An 8732-nucleotide genomic window follows, 5' to 3' on the forward strand; every position below is an offset into this window, starting at 1 on the left:
GTTGACAAGATCTGACTGGTCCACACTCAAACACCATGTTGACAAGATCTGAACTGGTCCACACTCAAACACCATGTTGACAAGATCTGACTGGTCCACACTCAAACACCTGTTGACAAGATCTGACTGGTCCACACTCAAACACCATGTTGACAAGATCTGACTGGTCCACACTCAAACACCATGTTGACAAGATCTGACTGGTCCACACTCAAACACCATGTTGACAAGATCTGACTGGTCCACACTCAAACACATGTTGACAAGATCTGACTGGTCCACACTCAACACCATGTTGACAAGATCTGACTGGTCCACACTCAAACACCATGTTGACAAGATCTGACTGGTCCACACTCAAACACCATGTTGACAAGACTGACTGGTCCACACTCAAACACCATGTTGACAAGATCTGACTGGTCCACACTCAAACACCATGTGACAAGATCTGACTGGTCCACACTCAAACACCATGTTGACAAGATCTGACTGGTCCACACTCAAACACCATGTTGACAAGATCTGACTGGTCCACACTCAAACACCATGTTGACAAGATCTGACTGGTCCACACTCAAACACCATGTTGACAAGATCTGACTGGTCCACACTCAAACACCATGTTGACAAGATCTGACTGGTCCACACTTCAAACACCATGTTGACAAGATCTGACTGGTCCACACTCAAACACCATGTTGACAAGATCTGACTGGTCCACACTCAACACCATGTTGACAAGATCTGACTGGTCCACACTCAGAACAACCATGTTGACAAGATCTGACTGGTCCACACTCAAACAACCATGTTGACAAGATCTGACTGGTCCACACTCAAACACCATGTTGACAAGATCTGACTGGTCCACACTCAACACCATGTTGACAAGATCTGACTGGTCCACACTCAAACACCATGTTGACAAGATCTGACTGGTCCACACTCAAACACCATGTTGACAAGATCTGACTGGTCCACACTCAAACACCATGTTGACAAGATCTGACTGGTCCACACTCAAACACCATGTTGACAAGATCTGACTGGTCCACACTCAAACACCATGTTGACAAGATCTGACTGGTCCACACTCAAACACCATGTTGACAAGATCTGACTGGTCCACACTCAAACACCATGTTGACAAGATCTGACTGGTCCACACTCAAACACCATGTTGACAAGATCTGACTGGTCCACACTCAAACACCATGTTGACAAGATCTGACTGGTCCACACTCAAACACCATGTTGACAAGATCTGACTGGTCCACACTCAAACACCATGTTGACAAGATCTGACTGGTCCACACTCAAACACCATGTTGACAAGATCTGACTGGTCCACACTCAAACACCATGTTGACAAGATCTGACTGGTCCACACTCAAACACCATGTTGACAAGATCTGACTGGTCCACACTCAAACACCATGTTGACAAGATCTGACTGGTCCACACTCAAACACCATGTTGACAAGATCTGACTGGTCCACACTCAAACACCATGTTGACAAGATCTGACTGGTCCACACTCAAACACCATGTTGACAAGATCTGACTGGTCCACACTCAAACACCATGTTGACAAGATCTGACTGGTCCACACTCAAACACCATGTTGACAAGATCTGACTGGTCCACACTCAAACACCATGTTGACAAGATCTGACTGGTCCACACTCAAACACCATGTTGACAAGATCTGACTGGTCCACACTCAAACACCATGTTGACAAGATCTGACTGGTCCACACTCAAACACCATGTTGACAAGATCTGACTGGTCCACACTCAAACACCATGTTGACAAGATCTGACTGGTCCACACTCAAACACCATGTTGACAAGATCTGACTGGTCCACACTCAAACACCATGTTGACAAGATCTGACTGGTCCACACTCAAACACCATGTTGACAAGATCTGACTGGTCCACACTCAAACACCATGTTGACAAGATCTGACTGGTCCACACTCAAACACCATGTTGACAAGATCTGACTGGTCCACACTCAAACACCATGTTGACAAGATCTGACTGGTCCACACTCAAACACCATGTTGACAAGATCTGACTGGTCCACACTCAAACACCATGTTGACAAGATCTGACTGGTCCACACTCAAACACCATGTTGACAAGATCTGACTGGTCCACACTCAAACACCATGTTGACAAGATCTGACTGGTCCACACTCAAACACCATGTTGACAAGATCTGACTGGTCCACACTCAAACACCATGTTGACAAGATCTGACTGGTCCACACTCAAACACCATGTTGACAAGATCTGACTGGTCCACACTCAAACACCATGTTGACAAGATCTGACTGGTCCACACTCAAACACCATGTTGACAAGATCTGACTGGTCCACACTCAAACACCATGTTGACAAGATCTGACTGGTCCACACTCAAACACCATGTTGACAAGATCTGACTGGTCCACACTCAAACACCATGTTGACAAGATCTGACTGGTCCACACTCAAACACCATGTTGACAAGATCTGACTGGTCCACACTCAAACACCATGTTGACAAGATCTGACTGGTCCACACTCAAACACCATGTTGACAAGATCTGACTGGTCCACACTCAAACACCATGTTGACAAGATCTGACTGGTCCACACTCAAACACCATGTTGACAAGATCTGACTGGTCCACACTCAAACACCATGTTGACAAGATCTGACTGGTCCACACTCAAACACCATGTTGACAAGATCTGACTGGTCCACACTCAAACACCATGTTGACAAGATCTGACTGGTCCACACTCAAACACCATGTTGACAAGATCTGACTGGTCCACACTCAAACACCATGTTGACAAGATCTGACTGGTCCACACTCAAACACCATGTTGACAAGATCTGACTGGTCCACACTCAAACACCATGTTGACAAGATCTGACTGGTCCACACTCAAACACCATGTTGACAAGATCTGACTGGTCCACACTCAAACACCATGTTGACAAGATCTGACTGGTCCACACTCAAACACCATGTTGACAAGATCTGACTGGTCCACACTCAAACACCATGTTGACAAGATCTGACTGGTCCACACTCAAACACCATGTTGACAAGATCTGACTGGTCCACACTCAAACACCATGTTGACAAGATCTGACTGGTCCACACTCAAACACCATGTTGACAAGATCTGACTGGTCCACACTCAAACACCATGTTGACAAGATCTGACTGGTCCACACTCAAACACCATGTTGACAAGATCTGACTGGTCCACACTCAAACACCATGTTGACAAGATCTGACTGGTCCACACTCAAACACCTTGTTGACAAGATCTGACTGGTCCACACTCAAACACCATGTTGACAAGACCTGACTGGTCCACACTCAAACACCATGTTGACAAGATCTGACTGGTCCACACTCAAGACAGCATGTTGACAAGATCTGACTGGTCCACACTCAAACACCATGTTGACAAGATCTGACTGGTCCACACTCAAACACCATGTTGACAAGATCTGACTGGTCCACACTCAAACACCATGTTGACAAGATCTGACTGGTCCACACTCAAACACCATGTTGACAAGATCTGACTGGTCCACACTCAAACACCATGTTGACAAGATCTGACTGGTCCACACTCAAACACCATGTTGACAAGACCTCGACTGGTCCACACTCAAACACCATGTTGACAAGATCTGACTGGTCCACACTCAAACACCTTGTTGACAAGATCTGACTGGTCCACACTCAAACACCATGTTGACAAGATCTGACTGGTCCACACTCAAACACCATGTTGACAAGATCTGACTGGTCCACACTCAAACACCATGTTGACAAGATCTGACTGGTCCACACTCAAACACCATGTTGACAAGATCTGACTGGTCCACACTCAAACACCATGTTGACAAGATCTGACTGGTCCACACTCAAACACCATGTTGACAAGATCTGACTGGTCCACACTCAAACACCATGTTGACAAGATCTGACTGGTCCACACTCAAACACCATGTTGACAAGATCTGACTGGTCCACACTCAAACACCATGTTGACAAGATCTGACTGGTCCACACTCAAACACCATGTTGACAAGATCTGACTGGTCCACACTCAAACACCATGTTGACAAGACCTGACTGGTCCACACTCAAACACCATGTTGACAAGATCTGACTGGTCCACACTCAAACACATGTTGACAAGATCTGACTGGTCCACACTCAAACACCATGTTGACAAGATCTGACTGGTCCACACTCAAACACCATGTTGACAAGATCTGACTGGTCCACACTCAAACACCATGTTGACAAGATCTGACTGGTCCACACTCAAACACCATGTTGACAAGATCTGACTGGTCCACACTCAAACACCATGTTGACAAGATCTGACTGGTCCACACTCAAACACCATGTTGACAAGATCTGACTGGTCCACACTCAAACACCATGTTGACAAGATCTGACTGGTCCACACTCAAACACCATGTTGACAAGATCTGACTGGTCCACACTCAAACACCATGTTGACAAGATCTGACTGGTCCACACTCAAACACCTTGTTGACAAGATCTGACTGGTCCACACTCAAACACCATGTTGACAAGATCTGACTGGTCCACACTCAAACACCATGTTGACAAGATCTGACTGGTCCACACTCAAACACCATGTTGACAAGATCTGACTGGTCCACACTCAAACACCATGTTGACAAGATCTGACTGGTCCACACTCAAACACCATGTTGACAAGATCTGACTGGTCCACACTCAAACACCATGTTGACAAGATCTGACTGGTCCACACTCAGACAGCATGTTGACAAGATCTGACTGGTCCACACTCAAACACCATGTTGACAAGATCTGACTGGTCCACACTCAGACAGCATGTTGACAAGATCTGACTGGTCCACACTCAAACACCATGTTGACAAGATCTGACTGGTCCACACTCAGACAGCATGTTGACAAGATCTGACTGGTCCACACTCAAACACCATGTTGACAAGATCTGACTGGTCCACACTCAAACACCATGTTGACAAGATCTGACTGGTCCACACTCAAACACCATGTTGACAAGATCTGACTGGTCCACACTCAAACACCATGTTGACAAGACCTGACTGGTCCACACTCAAACACCATGTTGACAAGATCTGACTGGTCCACACTCAGACAGCATGTTGACAAGATCTGACTGGTCCACACTCAAACACCATGTTGACAAGATCTGACTGGTCCACACTCAAACACCTTGTTGACAAGATCTGACTGGTCCACACTCAAACACCATGTTGACAAGAACCTGACTGGTCCACACTCAAACACCATGTTGACAAGATCTGACTGGTCCACACTCAGACAGCATGTTGACAAGATCTGACTGGTCCACACTCAAACACCATGTTGACAAGATCTGACTGGTCCACACTCAAACACCTTGTTGACAAGATCTGACTGGTCCACACTCAAACACCATGTTGACAAGATCTGACTGGTCCACACTCAAACACCATGTTGACAAGATCTGACTGGTCCACACTCAAACACCATGTTGACAAGATCTGACTGGTCCACACTCAAACACCATGTTGACAAGATCTGACTGGTCCACACTCAAACACCATGTTGACAAGATCTGACTGGTCCACACTCAAACACCATGTTGACAAGATCTGACTGGTCCACACTCAAACACCATGTTGACAAGACCTGACTGGTCCACACTCAAACACCATGTTGACAAGATCTGACTGGTCCACACTCAAACACCATGTTGACAAGATCCGACTGGTCCACACTCAAACACCATGTTGACAAGATCTGACTGGTCCACACTCAAACACCATGTTGACAAGATCTGACTGGTCCACACTCAAACACCATGTTGACAAGATCTGACTGGTCCACACTCAAACACCATGTTGACAAGATCTGACTGGTCCACACTCAAACACCTTGTTGACAAGATCTGACTGGTCCACACTCAAACACCATGTTGACAAGATCTGACTGGTCCACACTCAAACACCATGTTGACAAGACCTGACTGGTCCACACTCAAACACCATGTTGACAAGATCTGACTGGTCCACACTCAAACACCATGTTGACAAGATCTGACTGGTCCACACTCAAACACCTTGTTGACAAGATCTGACTGGTCCACACTCAAACACCATGTTGACAAGATCTGACTGGTCCACACTCAAACACCATGTTGACAAGATCTGACTGGTCCACACTCAGACAGCATGTTGACAAGATCTGACTGGTCCACACTCAAACACCATGTTGACAAGATCTGACTGGTCCACACTCAAACACCATGTTGACAAGACCCGACTGGTCCACACTCAAACACCTTGTTGACAAGATCTGACTGGTCCACACTCAAACACCATGTTGACAAGACCTGACTGGTCCACACTCAAACACCATGTTGACAAGATCTGACTGGTCCACACTCAGACAGCATGTTGACAAGATCTGACTGGTCCACACTCAAACACCATGTTGACAAGATCTGACTGGTCCACACTCAAACACCATGTTGACAAGATCTGACTGGTCCACACTCAAACACCATGTTGACAAGACCCGACTGGTCCACACTCAAACACCATGTTGACAAGATCTGACTGGTCCACACTCAAACACCTTGTTGACAAGACCCGACTGGTCCACACTCAAACACCATGTTGACAAGATCTGACTGGTCCACACTCAAACACCATGTTGACAAGATCTGACTGGTCCACACTCAAACACCATGTTGACAAGATCTGACTGGTCCACACTCAAACACCATGTTGACAAGATCTGACTGGTCCACACTCAAACACCATGTTGACAAGATCTGACTGGTCCACACTCAGACAGCATGTTGACAAGATCTGACTGGTCCACACTCAAACACCATGTTGACAAGATCTGACTGGTCCACACTCAAACACCTTGTTGACAAGATCTGACTGGTCCACACTCAAACACCTTGTTGACAAGATCTGACTGGTCCACACTCAAACACCATGTTGACAAGATCTGACTGGTCCACACTCAAACACCATGTTGACAAGATCTGACTGGTCCACACTCAAACACCATGTTGACAAGATCTGACTGGTCCACACTCAAACACCATGTTGACAAGATCTGACTGGTCCACACTCAAACACCATGTTGACAAGATCTGACTGGTCCACACTCAAACACCATGTTGACAAGATCTGACTGGTCCACACTCAAACACCATGTTGACAAGATCTGACTGGTCCACACTCAAACACCATGTTGACAAGATCTGACTGGTCCACACTCAAACACCATGTTGACAAGACCTGACTGGTCCACACTCAAACACCATGTTGACAAGATCTGACTGGTCCACACTCAGACAGCATGTTGACAAGATCTGACTGGTCCACACTCAAACACCATGTTGACAAGATCTGACTGGTCCACACTCAAACACCATGTTGACAAGATCTGACTGGTCCACACTCAAACACCATGTTGACAAGATCTGACTGGTCCACACTCAAACACCATGTTGACAAGATCTGACTGGTCCACACTCAAACACCATGTTGACAAGATCTGACTGGTCCACACTCAAACACCATGTTGACAAGATCTGACTGGTCCACACTCAAACACCATGTTGACAAGATCTGACTGGTCCACACTCAAACACCATGTTGACAAGATCTGACTGGTCCACACTCAAACACCATGTTGACAAGATCTGACTGGTCCACACTCAAACACCATGTTGACAAGATCTGACTGGTCCACACTCAAACACCATGTTGACAAGACCCGACTGGTCCACACTCAAACACCATGTTGACAAGATCTGACTGGTCCACACTCAAACACCTTGTTGACAAGACCCGACTGGTCCACACTCAAACACCATGTTGACAAGATCTGACTGGTCCACACTCAAACACCATGTTGACAAGATCTGACTGGTCCACACTCAAACACCATGTTGACAAGATCTGACTGGTCCACACTCAAACACCATGTTGACAAGATCTGACTGGTCCACACTCAAACACCATGTTGACAAGATCTGACTGGTCCACACTCAGACAGCATGTTGACAAGATCTGACTGGTCCACACTCAAACACCATGTTGACAAGATCTGACTGGTCCACACTCAAACACCATGTTGACAAGATCTGACTGGTCCACACTCAAACACCATGTTGACAAGATCTGACTGGTCCACACTCAAACACCATGTTGACAAGACCTGACTGGTCCACACTCAAACACCATGTTGACAAGATCTGACTGGTCCACACTCAGACAGCATGTTGACAAGATCTGACTGGTCCACACTCAAACACCATGTTGACAAGATCTGACTGGTCCACACTCAAACACCTTGTTGACAAGATCTGACTGGTCCACACTCAAACACCATGTTGACAAGACCTGACTGGTCCACACTCAAACACCATGTTGACAAGATCTGACTGGTCCACACTCAAACACCATGTTGACAAGATCCGACTGGTCCACACTCAAACACCATGTTGACAAGATCTGACTGGTCCACACTCAAACACCATGTTGACAAGATCTGACTGGTCCACACTCAAACACCATGTTGACAAGATCTGACTGGTCCACACTCAAACACCATGTTGACAAGATCTGACTGGTCCACACTCAAACACCTT

Source organism: Nerophis ophidion, linkage group LG18, assembly GCF_033978795.1.
Source record: "Nerophis ophidion isolate RoL-2023_Sa linkage group LG18, RoL_Noph_v1.0, whole genome shotgun sequence".
In the NCBI taxonomy this organism is placed as follows: domain Eukaryota; kingdom Metazoa; phylum Chordata; class Actinopteri; order Syngnathiformes; family Syngnathidae; genus Nerophis; species Nerophis ophidion.